The sequence below is a fragment of the Simochromis diagramma genome, unplaced genomic scaffold (genome assembly GCF_900408965.1).
Source record: "Simochromis diagramma unplaced genomic scaffold, fSimDia1.1 OVJJ01000421.1, whole genome shotgun sequence".
Lineage (NCBI taxonomy): Eukaryota > Metazoa > Chordata > Actinopteri > Cichliformes > Cichlidae > Simochromis > Simochromis diagramma.
The window spans coordinates 8,190,105-8,213,685 of NW_024387250.1; positions in this window are offsets into that span (position 1 = coordinate 8,190,105).

Here is a 23,581-nt window from a genome sequence, read left to right on the forward strand (position 1 = left end):
CAAAAGCACTGGCCTTTTTTTTTTTACCTGTTCAAACAGATTATTTAACATCCAGTAAGATATTTTTATTGCACAATTATTAAGAAAATTCTGTTTTGGTAGTTCATCAATAAGCTTAATCTACTACATTCCATATGAAAATTTTCATATAACAAATACACACATTATTCTTGCATGCAGCATCACTTTCACAATAACAGCAACAAGGACAAAAATCTGAAAGGACTGACAGAATTGTTTATTTGCTTGAATAACACACCAAAAAAAGTCATTGTCACTTTCAACAATATATACTGAACTACTCTTTCTTTTCAGAGGATCTAACCTTTCGTCTTGGACTGAATACACAATGCCCCTCTGGACCTCTGGACTGCTCACTCTTTAGTGCATGTCAAGAAGACACCAGTCTGGACTATTTCCTCTGGGAGGTGGGTAAGCAAGCGCCACGCTCTGTCAGTTAGCGTAAAATGTTTCAGACTGAAGATGGATGGAGACGACGTGTCACTATGGCTCAACCGGGCTTTCACTGCTGCCATGGCCATGTCCTGGTCACATCAACCCAAGCGACCGAATCGCTAGGACCTGTCCTTCCTTTTGAGTTAGCATACACACTACATGACAGAGCGTGTGGCCTTCACTCACAAAAAAAAAAAAAAAAAAAAAAGATTCTTCTGGCTTGGTAGGTCATGTGGATGAAATCAAATGCTTTGATTGATTTGCAATTTTTTTGGGAAACTTTTGATTACCATAACATGTAAACAGGGAGTTACTTACATTCATTCATTACGATTATGTAACTAATAATTTTGGAGCAAGTTACAATCTAAACAAAACACAAGAGAAAGAAAACTTGAAGGGTCTGACGAGTGGGACCTTGACATGGGAAGTCAAGGAAACCGCTGACCTCTGTGTTTGACCTCCTTCAATATGTTTCTACAGGCAATTCCATAACTCTCTAGCCAACGTTTAAATGCTTCCTGTTTGACAGGAAGTTCCACATCACTCCATGGGACCTGAGCTAAACTCAACTGTGCGAAACGACAGCACGCAGAACCCAGAGTTAATTTATATCGTGTCTCATCACCTTTTTGTGGAAGACTGCGCACACACATGTACACAATCAGGCAGAGACAAACATTTGAACATGGGTCTTTTTGGTCATGCATGCTTGTGAGCAAACACACACACATGTGCATACACATGCTGATGTGGTAATGTACCCTACCATTTGAGTCAAAGGTACAGTATGTAGTGGTTTTACACACTTGCAGGAGTCAAAGGGTCTGTATGACAAGATATTTTTCTCACACTTTTACTCTCTCTCATTCTATGCCTCTCTCCCTGTCTGTGTCTCTTACTCACTCACTCACTATTTCACAGTGTTGTTATTGGAATCTGTGTGTGTGCTGGTGCGGACTGTGAAACTGATGAATGACCAGCCATGGCAGATTCATAGTCCGGATCCTGGTGCAGCTGGAGAGGAAACTAATGGCAAGCTGGGACTATGGAGGTCTCAGAGCTAATACCTGTCTCTTCCATCAGGAGACCTGGGGGCATTTTTTTACACCCAGCCAAATAAGAGCCACCCCTCCCAACCCCCTCCACCACCACCAGCACTCTTACTTTTAACACCTTCCAACTCCTCGCCACCACCCCCTCAACATAAACCCCCTCTCCTCATGCACATGCATACACATGCATGAAGGCTGCATGCATGCACGCACACACGAGCAGTCAGGCACACGAGCATGCGGCCACACACAGATGGACACACACACCCCCGCCGAGCCCCCAAACTGTCCAAACTGCGGGGTGCTGGGGGAAGAGTTTAATAGTGAATGGGTGGCCTTACAGGTACTGGGCATCAGCTGTCTGAGAGTAAATGTGCGGCAAAAAGACAAGGATGGGCACTTTACTGGACATTGCCTTTTGCTCCCTGCTGATCAGCCACACTATGAAAAGCTTCCTTTGTGCAGAAGGTTCAGTCATGCAGCTTGAAGTTGTACCCAAAGAAATGTTGTGGTTGTTCCAATTTCCCCAGCAACCAGGTCTAATACTGAGCCCATGTCTCAGTACATATATTAATGCTTGCATTCATCTGCCTCCCAGTGTTATCCTCATTAGTGTTCTATACTATGCTCGTCCTCAGAGTAGTCTGTGAAATAAAATCAGAGCGCTAGTGGAAGTCATTAGTCAGTTTTGAGTGTGCATATGTTCAATTGACCTGCAGTATGTAAATTCCTGCAATGCTGGCCTTGCATATGGGCCTAGTGCCTCACTGGAGGCCCGTCCAGCATGGTGCCTCATTACAGAGAGGCTTTCCAGAGTCCTCTCTGTTAATTAGAGAGCCTTTGTCCATCACGTGACTCTGCTGGTCTGACACTCTGAGGTCACAGTAAGGACTTATAGATCTTCCTCCCGCAATGTCCGTTTGTCTATCTGTCTTCTTGCACAGCACTGCAAGTGCGTTCGCGTCCACATTTTTCATTTTTTGGTGCACATGGCAGACAGTTCTTCGATTGAACGTTCCAATCATCCATCAACTTTCATGGTCAAAGGCTTAAAATAATTCACCAAGTTGCAAAGTCAATGTTTTGGTTAATTAAGTCTGTATCTATGTAATCTACTGTGAAAAAGAGTCAGGCCAGAGTTGCTTTCTTGTTTGGGTCCTATCTGTGAAAATGCCAGTTTTTTTTCCCCCTCTCTTTTCTACCTTTTCACCTGCTTGTCAGACTTGCAAGGCACTCAGTGAAATTATCTCCAGGGTAACAACAAAGCACTGTCAAGATACCCAGCATCCTGCGGCTTAATTGTTATTAATTTACTGCAATTAAAATGTGTCTCTCTGTCTGTTTTTTTTTTTCATGCCTTGACAAGCATGGATATTGTTTACACGCAAAGAGAAACTGTTGAAGAACATTTCCAAGCAATGTCACTGTCTATGCATAGCTCTAAGCAATTCCGGCACACATCGCGATAAAGCCCATATTTGAATAGGAGCGGATATCAAACACATTCATTAGGTTACATGCTTCACTTGATTAATTATATCTGAAGAAAATTGCGGGCACTTCGGATCTTAGTCTGGTAGTATCGCCATGTGCCACGGATCCCTAATTTCCAAAAGAAAAGGGAGGGGGGGGGCTGAAGGGGATTTTTTTTTCTCCCAGTCTATCCCGGACAGCCTGCCTCTCTCCCTAAGGAAATGAACGTATTCAAATGTATCTCCATCAATGAGCACAGTAATTATGAATTCAGCACTAATTAGTAGATACACTACTTTCCTTGCATATTTGATTTCCACTGTGAGATGTTAATAAGGGAAGTGCCCATTTTTGTCCTATCTCATAAAAATTCCAGAGTGTTGGAGAGGGGAGGGGGGGGAGGTAGAGAGGGGAGCAGGAGAGGGGGTGGGGTGGGGTGAGCGAGAGGGGGGCACGGAGGGGGTGGGGGGGGGGGGCAGATGGTGTGAGGGAAACAGGGGATGCATTAAGTATGCATGGAAGTCGAAAAAAATAAGTTTACAGATAATTGGCGTGGTTACTGAGGGGCTAAAACAACACTGCTTACCTTAGTTAACATTCTGCTGGCTAAACATGGCTTTTAAAAGACATACATGCATTGTATTACTCTACTCTCGTTTACAAGGCAAATAAAAGCTTTCCACCAAGAAAAAAAAGGGACCCCAAATACAATAATAACGTGTTGAATTACTAATGTCACACCCTTTTCAGGGAGAACACATTAGCATATGAATAATAGACAACCGCTGATATTTAAAATTTTTATTTTTTTTATTTTTACATATTATATATCTTTGTTCAAATGTCATGAAAAAGTAAAAGCCCAAACTGTTTTGCTCCCTTACAACGCCAAGGGGTAATTACAATATTTTCCCAGAGAGAGAGAAATAAGAGAAACCCTCCCCTTCTTTGATAATGTTGCTGAAACATATTTACAGTGCACCACTGCTTGTGATTTATTAATATTAGAAGACAGCTTTTGTTGCAGTGTTTTCATAGCTAGTGATTAGCACAGCCGGCTACACTGAATAAATTCATAAGTGGATTAAATTATCAAAGTGGAATAAATCTAATAATATAAATGTTTATTGGAAGTGAAGGACTTCATATTTCCGGCGCTGTCAGATTAGGGAGCAGATGGTCACCCTTATGCCAGTGTTACTGTGTGAACGCTCATGTCAGAGGCCATACCTTTACCAATAACATGAACATATTTCTGGACAACACACAATTGCATTGGATACAGTGGATTTATCTAATTAATCCAATCATCTCTTTTGAATGGGGGATTTCTGTGCCCACTGGTCTCCTCCTTTTTGACTGAGATTGGCGTCTTTGTGCCAGGCTGCCAGGCTGCCAGCCTAAGAGGCTGGTCCCCTTCTCAAGGAGACTGTTATGACCATGTGGTGTTCGTGCCAACCTCTGGCTGTGGCGAGGAGATAGGGAGCGCGCAGGAAAAAAAAAAGAGGAAAAGAAAGGAAAAAAACACACACACACAGACAGGAATACAAACAAATCAGCGCACATAACTAAACAGGAATACACACATATACTCAAAAATGCACTTGTAACATTGATGTAAATACACAGATATAAATACTCTTTCCAACACACACACACACTCACACACACTCCCACAGATCATGGGCAGACGGGACTGCCACTCTACAATCTACTTAATCTGTGATCAGATAAACTACAATAAAGGCAAGACTGGCAATAGAGGGCACGGGCTATTATGAATGATCTGTATGTCACTCAACCGCGCATACACACACGCACAAACAAACAGGCATACAAACACACACATACACACAAAGGCGGCCCCCTCACACTCTTATTTGACTTTGTGTGTGCTTCGCTGGGTTTATTATGACAGGCTGAGCGGCGGGGAGGGAATTAAACTGTTAAGCAGACATCAGAGGCAGTCTAATGTTTAATGCAGGAGCCGGGGCATGTGCTGACTGATAATGAATACAAACAGGCCAACGTCTTATTTGTTGTGCTTTTCATTGGGAATGACTGGGGTGCTTGACATCCACAGCTAATGTACTGTACGGGGCTATTGTTCTAACCCCCCTCTCATCCTTCCTCCATATCTCTCTCTGTCTCAATCTCTTTTTTCATTTCACTTGTCTTCCTTTATTGTGCTGATTCTTCAAAGCTGCGCTGTCACTGCCATCACACAACAAGCCCGTCTTGGTCTAGAAGTGACAGGATAATGTTGTAATTCTCGTGGAATCACAATCTCCATCATGATAATGTGTTGATGGGATGTGGTAATAGTTGTTAAAAGGTCACCCAGTGTGCTGTAATTGGCTCTTTCATACTTCACTACGTTTACTACGACAGAAGGCATGACCTCGCTGGCAGAGACGGTAAATATGCCATCTTGAGAGTGTAATTATACAAGCCAAGCCTTCTTGGATCCCTTTCTCCCGCCTCCTTTGCCCTCTCTTGCCACTCGTTTCCTTACAGTCTCACTTTAGATGTCCAAATGTAACTGTAAGTTGGCATGATAAATGAAGCAAAGCTGCAGTACAATACTGTACGTATGCCATGATTGGCAACTGTACAGTATTGTTAGGAATGAAGATCTCATTTGAAGAGGCATCCATATTTGAAAATATTCAAATTAATCCTAAAAAGCTTTGTCCACTTGTCTACTTGTTTACTTCTACTTAAAACAAACAAAGGATAAAGTGACTGCTGCCAATAAAACAATGCAACCCAATATCTGGCGTCTTCATAGCAAAACGTTTAAATATATATTTAGGGATGTACAAACAATTTAATTGCATTTGAACTGCACTGTGACAGCACAGGGAATAAATAATAAATAACAATAATGCATATTTATTTTACAATAACAACAGCAACAAAAGTGCTGTGTTTAATTAGTCCACATGCACAATTAAATGGAAAATATGATTTATGCTTTTTGGGCATTAGGTGTTAAGTTGCATCAATACTGCAATTAATACACTGATATAAAGGGACCATATGAAAAAGGCATAATTGGGCTAATCTCATAGAGACTGTAAACACAGGTACCTAATTAGTACATTTAGAACATCATCACTATTGTCAACTAATGCTATGATTGTGTGATTTAAAAAAAAATTGTAATTATTATTATTATAGATTTTAGAAATAAACTTTAACCTTAATTTCTTTAACATTTTTTTTGCAAGTTTTACTCCGGCTTTTTCAGTCTCTTGCCATTCACTTGAACTCAGTGCACAGCTGAGGGTTGAACTTACACAATTTTAAATTCAAGAAAACATTTATTCCACACAGGCACGCTAAAGTACATTTCGGACCTGTGGTAGCATTAATTAGACATTTTTCAATTAGCAAAAATGTTTCTATTATGTTTCGTGGGTCACTCATTTATTCACCTAATTAGTTTTTCTTCTTAAATTATTTAAGAAATTTCAAAATGTGCTTTCACAAAAGCATAAAAACAGACAGACGCAGGCAGGGCTCTAAATATTTAAATCTAAGTTTATTTATTTTTTAAATGGGCTGCACTCACTGACATTTTACAGTGTATAGAGTTAACACAATTTAATTGCATTTAAAAGGGAAATAATTTTTAATTATTCGTATATCAAGCGACTATATTTAAAGCAGTTAAAATTATTTATTGTGATTGTAATAATTTAATTATCTGGCCACTCCTTTCAGATTTTTAATAAATTTTTAAAAAAAGTTTGCAAGGTTTTGTCATGGATTTCCTGCTTTACATTAAATTTTGTCTTTTGTTAAATCAGAATAATAAAGAATGTGAGATTAAACCCCTTTTGCAGACGTGCTTCAAAATTGGTAAGTGAAAAAAATATATATACATATAATATATAAAATCTATAAATACAGTACATATGCTTCTTGTAATAAGGGATACAGATCCATAGCACCTCCCTGTGGTACTGACCATCTTATTGTGTGTAGTGTGATCTAGTTCCACTTTCAATATCTTATCTTACATCTCTTCAACTTATAGTCGCTTTTATGTACCACGTGAGAATTTGCTTTCCATTTTAAGATTACCCTGTTAAATTACAGCCTCATAAAACATTAAAAACGAGTGCTTCTTTTAGAAAACTTATCATCCACTCTGACAATATGCTTCATTCAGTTTAGGCAGCTATTGAAAACTGCTGCCATCATTGTAACATTGTTATGGTAACTGCATGAGTGAAGTCACCAAATCTTATTGTAAAATCTCCTACAATATCATAATAACACTTGGAAGCGGGGGCAGCAGAGTTTGACAATAATATATCTGTGGAAATCTTTCCCCCACTCTCCAGATCCTCAGTGAGAGGCACATCAGAGGAGACATTTGCGCTTTATGAAGTGCATTCATTTGGCCATTTGCCATGTTTCCTCACCAGAGGACTGCTATGATGAATGAGAGAAGAGAAGAAGCAGATTTTCTCTCCCACCTCTCGGCTCTCCCCTGTGATTACTAATACAGAGCCCTGCAACCTCCCACACTATATGAAAACTGTAGGCTTGCTCTCATATCCTGGGTAATCCTCAATTTCCCAGAATCATTAAACTGAGACTAGCATCTCTGATGGCTGGAGATACTTGACATATTATGATTATTATCATATGAATGCCTCGTTGTTACCTAGGAAGTGGCGAGGTTGCCTTAAAATCGATGTGGAAGACTGGCGCAATAGCCTTTCCTGGTTGCTGCGTTCGAAAATATAGGCCCCTGTTTATATGTATAGGACTCATCACCGGGAATTCAGCCCTCAGCCGTTGTCAAAACAAACATTTGGGAGGAATTTGATGCAGTAATGGAGAAGTTCAGAGGCGAACTTTTAAACATTTCTGTGCTCAGTTTTACAGTAACAATTTAATTTTATCGCTTTTCAATCTGCTAAAGTCACGGTTTGATTCACAGACTCGTCCATGCAACCACCTGGAATCTAAACCCATGTCCCTGAACATAAGTATCTGGAGGTGGAGACTCCCTAGCCGGCAGAGCCACTGCAGGCTTGTGGTAACACTAAAACTTTCAAATGCATCATTTACTGTACTTATAAACTCATGCTTCTGATTACAAATGCTACCCTAAGGTGAAATGGACAAAATTTATAAAGCCAAAATGCTGAATTCGGAGAATTAAAGCCGGCTGCTACTGTGTTGGGGGGGATACTCTGCTGTAGAGGGCGGACCAGGAAAATTTATGTGGGAGAAAAAATGTATGTTCAGCGGATCGCCTCCAAACCAAACATATTATCTTCTGGTATGCCCTCCTCTTCATAGCCTCAATCAGTTGTTCACAGTGTGTAATTCGCTGACATGTTCACCATGCAGAGACTTAGGAGAACATGCTCTCTCTCTCTACCTCTGAGGGGAAGGATACGGAGCTGATACTGCAGCTAACCTGGCACCTCTTCAAACATTCAACACAGTTTACTCATGGAAGAGAGGGCTTTTTTTTAAAGGTAGCAAAAATGTTAGAATCAAAACTGAATTGTGTTTTTTTTGTGCTGCACTTCATACCCACTTGGTCCACAACATACAGAGTGGAAGGTTTTTAAGACTTAAGGCACTGTCTTCTGCAAGTTAATGACTAAAAATGTCCAGGAGCATTCAGAAACTGGAAGTGAGCAAGAAAAACAGTGTAGCCCCGGAGGGTTACATTAGTAGATCTCTGCTCGGTCTTCTACATGAGTTCTAGTGACAATTTTGGAGGATGGGTCAGATGAAAGACAACAGAAGGAAAGCAGGATCAAAAGCCACATGCTTTCCTGTATCCCTGCTTGTTCTAAGGGGCATACATAGTGCATTGGATTCATATCAAGGTCTTTGTACAGGGAGAGTCGGCCAACATGCAGTGGCCTTATTATTCTTTACTTCAATAACAAACCCACGTCTTCCCCTCTTGCCATCAAAGGCACAGCTCTCCAGAAGTGAAAATACACATCATATATGAGTCATTCATCTTCCTTGAAATTTAAATAACTCCTTTGAACATTGTCTTTGGTAAGTTTTGGCCAACTATGTAATTCCACATGCACTGCAATGTATAACAGTCGACTGAGACAATTCGGTGACAGCAAGGATCCCTCGTCAGTGGGAACTAACACCGGTAAGAAATGTGCCGTACTTTTCTCAGACTGCGAAACTACACCACATAACTTTTCATACCTTTCAATCGACTCCCATTCGCAACCCAGTAACGACATTCACTCCCTCGCCCTGAGTGACAATAACTAAGTTGTCCACATCCATTCCACGCAGTTATCCGCCCGTAGCCTATAAAACAGAAATAACGTGGAGGTTTACTCACAGTGAGGGGTTACTCTCAGACCGGACCTGGGCAGCCATTTGAAGTGACAGGGCCGCCCATCATGCGCCTCTAACGGGGTCAGGGGGCCTTATGGGGACTTGATCCAGAGCGAGGCCAAGGGGACCGGGCCTTTAGAGAGGATGGATGGAGCCCGAGAAAGAAGGAAGGACAGGCTGATTACATCATTTTTCAGACCCACCAAAAGGGCCTGTAAGGACCTTTGGGCAACTGGATTGACAGTTGGCCTCTCTGCTAATACATTTTGAAGTGATTTGTCAAAATGAAGAAATTGTTCTTGCTGACCTATCTCGCTCAGCTGTGAGTGACTCAGTTGGTGAGACTTGACGAGACGAGCGACGTATTGCTCATGCTCACCGCCGTCCGTGTTGAATATACGAGAGCCAAAGTCATAACAAGCATTCATCTTCAGGAAAAAACTTACTTTAAAAAGATCATTCAAGTCTGAGGAAAATGACATTAGGGGAAACATGTCAGCAGCTGAGTTAATCACCTCTTCAGTCTGTGTTGTACTGTAGGTGGCGTTTGCGGCGTCTGTGGAAGGGAAATGTTTTGTTTTTGTGCATTTCCTGAATATCTACAAATATTCCCTAAAGGCATGCTGCAGTGCGATGTTGCGCCACCTGTTTTCAAGGCGCAGTTGTTCCCCGGGGCCCCTCAACAAATCATCTTCCTTGTTTTTCCTGCGGGGAAAGAGACACCGTCACTTCTGGGTTTTGGGTGTCATATCATAGCTGAAAGATGTTAGAGCAAATTCGACGTTTCCGTATGTCCCAACAGGTAAAGTGAGAATCAAAAAACCAAGTGATTGTGAAATTACAGAAGCAGATGGAAATTTTAAGCAGGTTTTTCCCCTTTTAGAAACTCATCAGGCTGCAAAATGGTGAACGCCTTTCCCCGAAACTTTATTGAAAACTAGATTTCGGTTTCTTCCTAACTGGTCTCGAGTGTTGAACAAAGGAGGATTTAGTCCTCACGTTTCCACTTTTCTTTTTTCTTTTTTTTTTTTTTGATGCATAAAATGGCATCACCACACCCTCAGCTTAGTCCTGTATCTTTGTCTCAGCAGTGCAGACATAATGACTGACCTGGATTCATACTACTGTTTTCAATCACCATCTCCCTCCAAGGTTATTGGCCAAAATCCAAAGGTTGTTCTGGGATTCCACTTTATCAGAGGCAGAGGCAGAGCAGCATGCGGAGTTAATAATAATTTGGTCTGTGTTTTACAGCTGTTACACAATGGACACTGTGTAAACCTCTTACAACACGGGGCCTCGGAGCTTTCCATTTTAGAAGCAGATCCGTCTTTGTAAGACGGTCAATGACAGAGAAATAACAAAAAGATAGCGGAGCAAAGACAAGAACAGGTCAATCTAATGTGTTACATTATGTTCTTTTGATGCCGTATTCAGGAGACAGCGGGTGTGAAGAAATGTTCCTTTAATAGCACTGGTGTGAAACTTTCTATAGATTTTTACTGCGGTCTCCTCATGTGGTGCGAAAGCGGAGTTAGGAAGGCAGCAAGTAGGTGCTGCCGCGCTGAACATCTGCTTTCTCCATTACAAGCTGTGCACGTTAAAAGCTACAGGTAAGTGTTACTGCAGAAACAGTATTCCTGTAAGCTTGCACATTCAATATAGATAAAACCAACATTATGATAACTAGGTTTATCTAGGCGGCAAACATCGTTAAAAATTGAAATCGGGAAGTTTCATGAATTTTCCCGCAGAAAAACAAAAGGACTTTCGTTATTTACTGGATGGCTCGGAACGCTTCTAATGATGAAGCTGACGTCTGTCAACAATGCCTTTTTCTGAGGAATAATGAATATATTTACAATGTAATTCAGAACTCCAGTTGCCTCTAGACAGTTGAGCTTCCCCTTCATGCACCCCTGTATTTTATTCAAAGCAGAACCTCACCAAAGGAAAATCTTCTATTATCCAGCCTAACACTGCAGCCTGAGGAGAAACACTGGGTAAAACAGAGACTTAATATTTCATATTGGTGAGATTATTCATCCACACAAAGACATTTCCCTTTTTTCCTCCCTCACATTGCAACGCCCTCATTAAAAATGGGACACTGCACATTGAAACTTTTTAAAAATTCAAATATTTTCTTTCAATCTTTAAAGAGCTTATATCTAATGAACTAAGATTTAATTTGGCATGGCTTAACATCTATTTGCACTGTTCATAATTAGGAATGCAGACCTCAGTATTAAAATGAAGGGGCAAAGCCCTCAGTAAGTTCCCAAGTGAAACAAGAATTGGTTCCACTTTAAGTATTAATTGATTGGCTTTGCAGTATCCCTTACAGGAGAAGCGTGCACACACACACATCCACTACATGCAACCACCCACCCACACACACACACACACACACACACCACAATTTACAGAGCACTCATTTCTCATCAATCTGGTGCTGCTTCATTTGCCTGTCTTTTAGTCCCCCAGAGAGGGACAACCTATCCGCTAGCAGAGCTTAGCATTTGATCATGAGTGTCAATATCAAACTGCAAAGCAGGATTACACACTGCTGTCGTCAATAGGCGTAATGGTTTTACATGTGTTAAGGTTAACTCAGCCATTTAATGTGCATAGTACCTTAGAGATAATCACTCAAAAAGGACTTAAAAATGTCACACAAACCTCAACAGACCAGGGCTTCTGCAATGATCACACACTATACTCAGAGGGTCTTGTTGCATTTTTCTCTTTTCTAAGATTTGACAGCTTATGACTATGGAGTAGACAATTTCTACTGTATGAAACTAGTCTTCAAGGTATTTGATTCAAATTTCTTACAAGGAATATCTTCTGTGATGTGTGATCACACTGTCTGCAGAGTCACCAGAGATACTATTATTGATCATAGGCTGACCTAATATAAATTCTGTTAACTGTTTATTAAGGAAGAGCTTTAGTCCTGCACAAAGAGTTTTCTTTGTTGATCATTTTATTTCACTGCGGACCGTAATTCCTATGACTTCAGAAAGATGAATGAAATTCTGTTCTTACTTTTGCACTTTTCCTGCTCAAATTTTAACTAAATGTCTGCCTTTACTTTTATAGTTCTTTATATACAGTGTATTTTTCTTTGTGTGAGCGCTTTAAAGGATGTGTGTCCAAGTGTAGCCGTGTGCTGAAGTCTCCTACATTTATTCTCACTAAACATAACACTCTCCCAGTGTAAACCTCTGCCGGTGCAAGTGACAGCTAAAAATCCCCCACAATGCTGTGAATTAGGAACCGGTCTATTAGACACATGATCACATGATGTGGGATTAGTGGACTGAAGTCTTCAAAGCTGCTATTACAACTCCTGAGATGTGATACAGGCTCCCCCACTGCTCTCTGCAGGGGCGTGTGGCTCTTCCTCAGAGAATTACCTGACACCGTCGTGTCTGCGCTCTGGGAGACAAGTGCTGTGGCTCGGAGTGGAACAGCCAACATCAGTCGGAAATGCTCCCTCCATGCTGCGCTGAGCCAACAAACCCTGCATTTAATCCCATGTGTGAGCTGCCATGATGGCTACATGAGTTGACATCAGAGAAAAGGAGTTAGGGTGCTAAGGCTGGAATGATGGGTGATAAAATGGATTACAGATGGGGAAATGCCATCATGCTTGAATAGTAAGTCAGACTCAAAATGTTAATATTAGTGATTCGCCATTTGGCGACCGCGCTTGTACAATCTGGAGTTAGTGTGATGTTGCTAGAATTAAAGGTGGAGATGTTTCACACTTTAGTTTAATTGTGTAGTAATGTAGAAGAGATAAAAATTAAATTAGCTTCAGAGAGGTATTTTTGAAACACGGCTGAAAAATAATTACATTTTAATTGCAGTACAAGTGTGGTCTCCCAAAACCATTTGCAGGGCATGATTTTAAAATTACCCAGCATGTAAGGATTTTAAAAAAACAAGTGTAGTGCCGTTACTACTATATACGCTATATCAAAACAAAGAACAAAAAAAATGGAAGAAATAAAAGTGAAAAAGACGTAATTTGTGGAAGAAAAAAAAAAAGTGGTTGCATTCTGAACTTCAAGTTACCTTTTCTAAAGCTGAACACTGGGAATTTGGACCTCCCAGCGCAAACATTAACGGGCTGAAATGCAGCTCTGGATGTAACAAAGGAAACAATACCAGGGAAGAGAGCCAAGAAGGCAGAGCTGGCACGCCTGTTCCTGGGACCATGGGAATTTGGCTCCCAGAAATAATGGGGTTGAACAGGGCCCAGCACCACTGCTACTGTAGCTGGGAAAATGGTGCACTGCAAGCCAGGCTCCATCCGGGGAGACTTAAAACAGGGGAGGGAGGAGGAAAAAAAAGAAATGAAATATACAGTATGGGTTGCACCTCACAGTGTGAAGTGAGATGAGTAAAATAATGGAGGAAGGGGAAGCCTGTCTTATGTTTGTCCTGAGCAGGTGATTGTAAATCAAAAACACTGCCCAGCTTAGTGGCTGGATGTGAGCTAACATAATACACTGCATGGACAAACTGCTACCTGGGCAGAAAGAGGAAGAAGAGAAAATAATAACAACGGACCTAAAGCGCAAGACATAAAAGGTCTTTCATGTGTGTGCGCCTTACACTGTGTGGTCAGAAGTCGAGTGAACTATATTGCCGCAAGTGTATTTATAATATTGGTCGTGTTAATGCTAGCAGCTCCTCTCCAGCCTAATTAGGACAATAAAGGGTTATGGGCTAATGTATGACTGCCATGCCAAAGCTAATGAATGCCTGGTATACCTTGTTTCCTCCCAAGCGTCCTTGGACTGTCATCTCCAACCTTTTGATGTTGTATCTGATTATCCAGGCAGCGATTAATCATGATTAAGTAAGCACCAAGTCTCGGAGAGAGAAAGCAAAAGCAGAGAGGGTGGGTGGACAGCAGGAAAGTTGCCCAGGTTCAGGCCTTAATTCTGGGCAGCGCAGTCTCCAGTTTCTGCCAAGTGGACACTGGTAATGAGACAGCAAAGTAAAAATCATGGAGCTTTTTTTTAAGTGTTGTTAAAGGAAAGATTCATTATCCAAGCCAACCTTTATCCAAGCCATAGTTGAGGCTTCCAAAGAAACGCCTCTTGCCTTCTGTGGTAACCATCGACTTGGACACCACTGCACGTTTTCACATGCCCAGTGCTATTTGACAGCCATTTTTGCATGTTTTGTTGATACACGGACATTTCAATATACCTCCTCGCTCACCGCTTTTCCTCCTCTCCAAAAACATTTTCCTGCTTTGATATCAGTTGATGGAATATAAATGGGTTGGAGCAGACCTAAGGTAACCACCTATTGGCCTTCATGCATTTCTAATGTAACCTGTTCTGCCCATGCTCACAGAGTAGGGCTGGCTTCATTACTCCAAGGTGCTGAGTCTTTTGCCAGAACCCTGCCTTTTCAGCGAATAGATCACCCTTGTGACCAGGGTCTCTGATACTGTATGAACCACCTGAAAGCTGTGGCTGTTTGCCCAGGTGCCAAAATAATCAAGTTCAGCTCGCATGGCAGGTTATGAAAGAATATTAACTGTGGGAATAACCCGGCTTGACATGCGTCGCCCGCATGCATGATCAAACGAGAGCCCTCTCCGAAAAGGAGTTTTCCAGGTAGGACTACTGGCAGGGAAGTCTGGGCTCGTGATGACACCAACTCAATCATTGTTACTTTGAAGTCAGAGGGGTCAGTGTTGTAATGGGTTTGGACAAAGGTACAATGATTCTCTCTTTTTGCTTTCCGATCCTTTTCTGTTAATGCGTTTAGCATTCGGCGTCTGTAATGGGTTTACCAGTGAGGAGGGAGAGTGGAAGCTGTTGTTAAAACAGGTTTAATGACGTACCGAAGGACGTGGAGCAGAGGTCCACATTATTGCCACTATCAATAATACAACTCTTTAAGTGGTCTACTTGGACTGTAGGAAAATAATACTTCCCCTTCTACCACCGTTCTGCCTCTCACTGTGAAAAGTATTTTCTCCAATAAGATTTGATGTGCAGGAATTTGTTTTGAGTGCTCATTCTGAAAACCGCACCGCCTTGTCATGGTTTTCCTGTCAGACTTTATTTCTCTTAAATAGACCTAAAATTTGATTTTACTTGGAGGATTTAAGGTTTCCACCTTCATGTTTTTTTGGCATTTCTTTCCAGAAAGTGCTCCGTTTTCCTCCCTTAAACCAGTATTTCAAGCTTAAATTATGGGAAATGATGTGTGTTCAATGTGTTGTGAAGGAAAACAAAATAACCCCTGATGACTTTAGTGCAACTTAACGTCTCCCTCACAGCCTAATGTTTAAGTGGAAAACTTCCCAACCACGAAGGCATAAATCAACCAGCCTCTCGTGTACGCTCCAATCTAGAATTGTTAGATTATCTTTCAGAGCCTTTATGAAAACATGGAAAAATAAAGAAGCATGAAGTTATGTATCTTGTAACCATCAAACACAAAGAGAAATCAAGGAGATCACCATATAATTGGTTAGAGTGTGTGTACACATGTCTCCCTCCAGTTCCAGCACAGTCCTCTGGTTCAGCACGGGCTTTGAAATGTGGATTCAAAGCTAGCGGACTTCCCTGAATCACTGAAAACCCTCAGGACGTGGTTTGGCCTTTGCGGAGGTGGAAGCCAAATATGAGTCTGAGAAGATGAAGCACCCTGGCCTATCGTCTGTTCCTGGTAGGTGTTCACTCCCAATAAATATTTCATTTTGGTACAAAACAAATAACTTGACATAATTCCTCCCCCTCTCCTCCGAGTAGAATGACAGAGTGGCTGATTTACGCATGGCGAGAGGTGTAAAAAGCATAGAGGCATGCCGCTTTTCTCTATCTACCATCTAATGGATGCAACCCGACAGGCTAACAACTGTTTGCCTTTTTTGCAGAGAGCTGCGAAGTGAGGACACACTTGGATTCATACGAATTGCTGACTGTGATTTGTGAAGAGGTCTATGACACATAACAGTTGGTTAATGCTGCACTGAAAATATGCGAGCATAAGGCTACTATCAAAAATAGCAATAAAGTAATTCACTTGCTCGCAAATCGAAATGATAAAAGTGTTAATTACTCCTGCAGAGGCCTTTTTTTGTCAGTTCCTTCATGAGGATACAGAAGCTAAATAGTTTGACCCGAGCCAAAGTTACATTTGAGACATAAAAGGACAACTGATTTAAACTTTAAATCCACTGTGAAAGTGCATTAACCACTTAAGTATTTTCTCATTTCTTTCTTCATGAATGCTCGAGGCTGTCTCTGCTTTGTTGCATTTGTCAATCACTGTAATTTGGGCTCCATTTCCAAAAATAATTATCAGGTGAGTGGCAGCCCTTTGCCTGGAGTGCCAACTTGGAAGCGACGTGCCCAAGAGTATTAATTATGCCGCTCAAAATATGAAGTCTTTTAATAGAGAGGCTGACGTGACATCATTGTTTAGATTCTTTCTTCCCTACAAACATGACAATCACAGTTGTCCCTCTGGTCATCAGCAAAGATGAGGAGGAATTGTCAGAGGAAGTTATTAACAAGCTGTGTACCATGTGATAAAGTCAGACAGACTCTCACTGGTACTGTGTCTGTTGATTCGCGTAGAGGAGAAGCAGAGAGCGCATGAGGAGTAAGTCAACAACTTCAGTACAGCTGTAAGAGATACAGCGCGAGGTGGAAATATGCAGAGCAAAGACTGAGGGGGAGGTATTATGCGCAAAAGCCTCAAATCTTTCAAATCCATGTACTAAAATTATTGCTGAATGTAACTGTTGACGCTGTACTCGGAGGACCATCCAGTTTCATACAGTCGCCAGCCTAAATCTCCCTCTCATACACTCGCTCTCTCTCTCTCTCTTGCTCATTCTGCCAATCAAGTGCTCACAAACAGTGCTGCACTGTAGTTGCGGTTCACATTCAGCAGTTGCTTCTGTGAAACCCTAAGAGGGAGAGACAGCTTCCAGGTCTCATTAGCATCCAGTAGCGGCTAATGCTGCCTCCCTATTACTGTCTGAGGAGCTGAAATTCAGTTGGAGATGAGCACAGCCCAGGGGGCTTAGGGTTGCCAGTTTAATTAGTGCCTGATAATTTCAATAATGAGTGACAATTCATTGGGGCTTTTTAGGTTGGCCCACTGTTTGAGTGCAAATCGATAATCCTCTGTTTCTTCCCCCACTCTCACGAGCAGATAAAGGGTGAGTGTGGGGTGGGGTGGGGAGGGGGGGCCTCTATCCTTTGCAGGAATTAAATGAAAAGAATCAACTTAGAGAATGTCCCTTTGAAACCAAGAAAGGGAAGCCTATGTGATTTGATTTGCTGTTATTGGATGAGCAGGTGGGTCTTTAGTTGCTGTCGTGGGGTCCAGAGTAAAAACAATTTGCCTGGAGTGATACGGGATAAGTGAGTGGAGGGTGAGAGGTTTACACTTGTTGTTTTCTGCTCATCCAAATGATGCTCTCGTGTTCTGAGCAGAATCAGACTCTTATCTGTGATCATGTAGACAAGATGAATTTATTGGGATAATGTGGAAATGCCCCCCTCTAGAGCAAAAACAAGCCTGGATTCGGAATATTTCCTGCATATATATGTACAGCTTGCATACAGTGCATAACTATAAAGAAAGGGTGAGAAATGGTAATTTATTCAATTGCCCCTAAGCTCAAAAAACATGTTTACCTTGAAAGTGTTTGAACCCTCTGTAATTCAGTGACAGGCAATGCAAGCCTGTTAATGCTTTGCCACAATTCCTGTTTTCCTCTGAAAGCTGTTTCACGGCTCCATGCGCAAAAGAATAGGTGAGGGTGAATAAAGTTTAAACAGGCACTTTTCATATTCACTGAAATAATTAAGCAAGGTAGCATGCTGTTTTACAGCATGCTGTTTTACAGTGTTATTGGAAATGAAGAATCCGTTTTAGGTGTCGCAGATGCAGTGTATTAAAATACCAATTAACCACATAACACCCAACCTCTACCTGACACTTGCATTGTAATGACTGTTGAAGCAGGAAGTAGGAGCCCATTATTTCCTAATACACATCTTCTGTTTTGGGGAGGAAAAAAATCCTGAGGCATGCAAAAATAAATTATCACAAAAAAAAAAAAAAATCAGTGAAGTTAACAAAACACACATAAGCAGCAGATTGACATCACACCTGCCAATATGTGGTGCAGAACCTGTGCAGCGGTGATAATGGTATAGCTTTATTGCCCTTTGCGACATGTCTGCATTTGACACGGTATATGTTCCACAATAGCCTGATACAATACTGAGTCAGCACATGAGCTGCCTCTATATTCAGACCTCACCATACAGCGGTAGAGTGAAAGTGCAGTGAGAGCACGCAGCATTTCCTCAGTCAGTTAGCCTGACATATTGTGAAGGACAGTAGCCTAATTATTCCCTGGCAGTGGCACAGACCTGCCAGTCCCTTCAGATTGAGTTGAACCACCGAGGCTGGAGTTTGATTCCTGAGTGCCTGCTATGTTTTGAGTCAGATAGGATCATGTCCACTGGAGATTTAATTTGGACATTCAGTGGTGTGAACCCAACCCTTATTACTTTAGCCCCCTCATCACCCTGACCTGTAGTCTTCCTCTATTACAGGCCCAAGAAAAACAGCAATCATCATGTTAATACAGAGAACATCAAGAGACTATTGATTGTGGTTACTTGCCGAATATTCCCTCCATGACATGTGGTTCAGTGCCCCCTTCGTGCTCGTCTGTGGCAGTCTTTTTAAATATTCATGACGAGCTTGCCTTATGGTTCTGCAGCTGAATTTCTAATTGGGCCGTCAAAAGAGATACAACATGCCCTTAAGCAGGACCGTAACAGCGGTCAGCTCAAACAAAAATTGTGTGATTCAGCCACAGGGCTAATTAGCGATTAGCATTCACTGTTTACAAGGGTTTTTACCTGTGGGCCAGGCAATGGCTGAATTGAGCTTAAATCACTCCATTCTGCCTTTGAAGCTTCAAGAGCTGCCTGTCCATATCATAATGACTGGGAGGAGAGAGGGAAGCGCTTCTACTGTGTAACAACATAATCATCAATTAAAGCAGGGAAATGGCAAGAAGTGGGGATTTTAGCTCATTAAAAAAAGCCCAGAAGAAAAAGTATTTCTGCATTTATATATATTTTCACTCTGTCTCTCCTCTGTCAATGCCTGCCATCTTCAGAATTCAAATGATTTTTGTCTTTCAAGATGAGTGGAAATCCTGAAAATATAATTCAGAGACACAGGAGCAGACATTCCTAATAAGGGCTAAAATATGAATGACATTTGCTCCGAGAAGATCCTGGATGGAAATGGAATTGCCACTGATTTCTTATTAGTTTCCCTGGTTCTAAATTATGCTTAATGCTTTTTTTTCTTTTCTTTTTTTACAGCCATTATAATGAAAATTAATGTTAGTAAATTTCAAAAACATTCTTGAAATTACTGTGGCTACTGCAGGCTTGTAATTAAGGTATAACAGTTACTACTACTCTTACATACTGCCTAGACTTAAGTTATATTTACTAGAGTATGAATAAGGCATTCATTGAGCAGTATATCAGTGTTATGGCCTGCATATTGCAGCTGTATAGAAGGGTTTTATTACCTCAGCGTAAAGCACACATGGAACTGAGGCCACCTTGTTCTTTCTAAAATGAAACTGTTAAAATATCTGTGACTAATCTCACCACATGATGTTACGGATTAGCTGCTTACGACCTGTAATTTTATATTTTATTTACTGCCCACCTGAACAAAGAGAATGAGCATTTATTTAGTCCAATATGCCACTTTTATTTGATATTTGGGGATACCCGGTGGCTAACCTGGACCATTGTAATATATCATCACAGTGGAGCCACTACAAGGACATACAGTAGTTCATGTCTTCAACAGCTTTCCAGACATTAAAAAGAATATCAGATTCCCCCAACTTCTTTGAGGATGTTCTGCCTTTGAGAGAGGACTTCTTTTGAGCATATCCAAACGTTTTCCTCTCTCATTTTTTTAAAGTCTATTTTTGCCACAAAGTAGGGACTCAACACAAACTTATTCAGGGTGATAAAAAACTGCTGGAGTGAATTTCCTGCCTAACAAAGTACAAAGATGGCTGATAAAGAGCTTATTAGAGAGCCATCATTACTTTCACTTTGGGTTGAAAACGTTGACTGAGAAGCACCATTATGTCCTGAAAATCTTTCCTTTTTTTTGTTCTTTTTTTTTTGCTGATGTGGCTATAAGCTGAGGTGATGCTGAGGCTTTCCCCGACTGTCTGAGGGTTAGTTGAGCAGACCTGTCAATGATGATATCCAGACAGCAGGAACAGTGCAAACTCAGGGATAAGAGTCAACAGTAATTAAAATCTATCTGGGGAGGTGGAAATGCATGCACGCGCGGGCACACACACACACACACACACACACACACACACACACACACACACACACACACACACACACACACACACACACTGCAGATTACATTTATATGGGCTCATGTATTTTAACATTACTCATATGCAGACCTTCCTCAAGAACCATTGTAATGTACGCGCTGGCATTAGAAAAAAAATAGCTAAAAATACTTGATATACACACAAAATTAGTAGAGTCATTCACGTGCAATAATATGCACACATACACACACAAGAAGCGAAGACCATGAAGATTCATCAAAGACGTGTCCTTTAGTATGGAGATTCTGGCTGTATACTCCCCTTTTCCTTAATTGCTCATTAATGAGATGGAAATATATTTCTGCCACAAAGTTTGAAAAAGATTCACTCATTGAGAAAGCCATAAATCTAAACATTTGAAAAGGAATTAGTAACAGGAGCCTCCCATTCTTGTTCTCTGAAAAATTAATGCAGCGCATGTTATATTTATTACAAGGCTGACTGTCATTCATTTTACCCGAACTAGCAGAAATTAAAAGTGACAGCAACCTCATCAAGAATGAATGCCATTGTATTCTACGCGGAGCTGAAAAGACAGGGCAAAATCACATAATAACACACACAGGCTTCCACGGTGCCTCTGTAACAGGGAAAACCAAAGCTCAGAGAAATGCCGTGAATGAAGGAATGAGGGCAAAAGAAGGCATAAAATGCACAGCAAAATACACCCTTATAACTCTTTTTTTACTTTCTCAATTCAAGTCAAAGCACGATTGAGAATCCGGGAAAAAAAAAGACATTGCAGTTATATAGATATGTTCAAGACAATAACAACAAACAATACTAAAAGCTGTATAGTGAAACACTTCCATGGCTACTCCAAATCCATTTTTTAAATATTTTCCAAGATGTGTATAATTGCTGGCTTAACTCATTAAAGGAGAAGGGTTCTGATCTGACTATGCTGCTGCTAAATGGTCAGGTTCCCATGTGAGGGAAATAAATGAAATATTAGTTTATTACATATTTAAATCTCTCTCTCCCCAGGCTGTCTTACACTCTTTTTTTTCTTGGGTTGGTTTGCATTATAATGTTCACCAAACAGCTTTCCCAACTAATGGGTTGCAACAACGTGGTCCTGCTTTCCCCCTCTGCTTTTGGTCTAGATTTTCATAACAAATTACTGTGGTACGCCAGGGGAAGGGAGTATGCTCCAACTTCCTGAGGAGGCATAAGGGAAAAATTCATCTTTAAGTGGTACAAAGTTGAGCATTGCCTGTGGAACATTTTCACAGTGTGTGTCCGTTAAACATTGAGAAGACAGTCAACTGCAGATAATAAGTCAATATTGTCAGGAAGCTGACAGCAACATTTGGAAATAGAAAATCCATATTGCATGCTGCTGCTTGGGAAAAGCTTTTTCACCAAAGCGGGCGAGATTCGGATGCACATCCCTCTGACAAACAATGGTTTTATTCCTCATATTGGCATATTAAGTCCAAGGTCATGTTTAAAATTCCAGACCGCTTTGTAAGTTCATAATCTAAGCCCTATCCATCAAAATGCTGATGTATCAAAACAAACAGAGGGCTGAAAGCACAGATACAGCACGGGATGGGCCCTCTGAATAATCGTTAAGGGCAGCCCCCTCGCTCTCCCTATCTCAGGTGTGTGATTAAAATCAATTAAATCACTCCTCTAGTGTCAACCGCCCCAAATCTCCTGACAAATGAAACGGTGCTTTAGGAAGACGAGGATGTTCCTGGTCCTGTCGTGGCTCGGCTCATATTCACAAATGAGATTAAGATTGGGCTGCTGAGGGATTTCAAAGGCCTGTTTTCCATAAGAGCATGAAACAGCCTGTGAAGCCCATGTAGGCTACATTAAGTAGACTTGAAAGTGTCTGGAGCAGAGATCAGCTCCCAGCCCACAGTGAGAGTAACTAGCTGGAAAAAAAACGAAGAAGAAGAAGGCAGCGAGATTATTTACCTGCATCTACGGTGTAAGACTTTTATCAGTGCAAGTTGGGTCTGTATCGCTGTAGTCTTCCGGAAAATAATCCAATATTCCATAAATTCTTAAAAGCCCTCAATCTATTTATGACACAGTATTATGATTTGTCTGATGCATCCATTAATGAGTTATTCATCCAATATTAATATGTATTAAATCATGTGTTTTGAGTCAATACAGTTTTCACCACAACACTGCCTTTGCTGCGCATCTTCAGACAAATTAAGCCATTTACAGAGCATCAATATGGAATCATTAAATGCCCTTTGTGTATTGTTCTCTATGGTCTACGGACCACCCCTCTTTTCCTCTCTCTTCCTCTCACTCACACGCTCGCGCACGCTTGGCTCGTGCATCACATGTGAGCCGAGGTTTGAGCCCTCCGCAGGCTTCTTTATGACGACAGTCGGTGAGATCTGCTGATCCCATCTCCAATGGGCCTCTGTAAACCCCTTTGTAACATTAGGCAAAAAACGCTAAATCAAAGTGTGGAGTCAGCCCAGTGTGTGTGTTTAGCGTCCCCCTGCTCTTGTCACCAATGACCAGGGGCGGGCCGCCACGTGTCCTTGCCCTATCCCCCGGTGTCCTATCACTCCTTTATCTGTCCACAGGGCATGGCCGCTCTCCCAAAGACAACCACACATGCATGCTCAAGAAGGGCCCTTTTTTATTCATCTCAACACCCACAGAGAAAATCAGACATCCCAAATTGTTCCCCTAAAGCAGTTGTTTTATTCATGGTTGCGTCTCAGAGCTGTTTTTCCACACTCACATTTAAACATATATCTACAATAATGATCATTTATATAAAGCAACG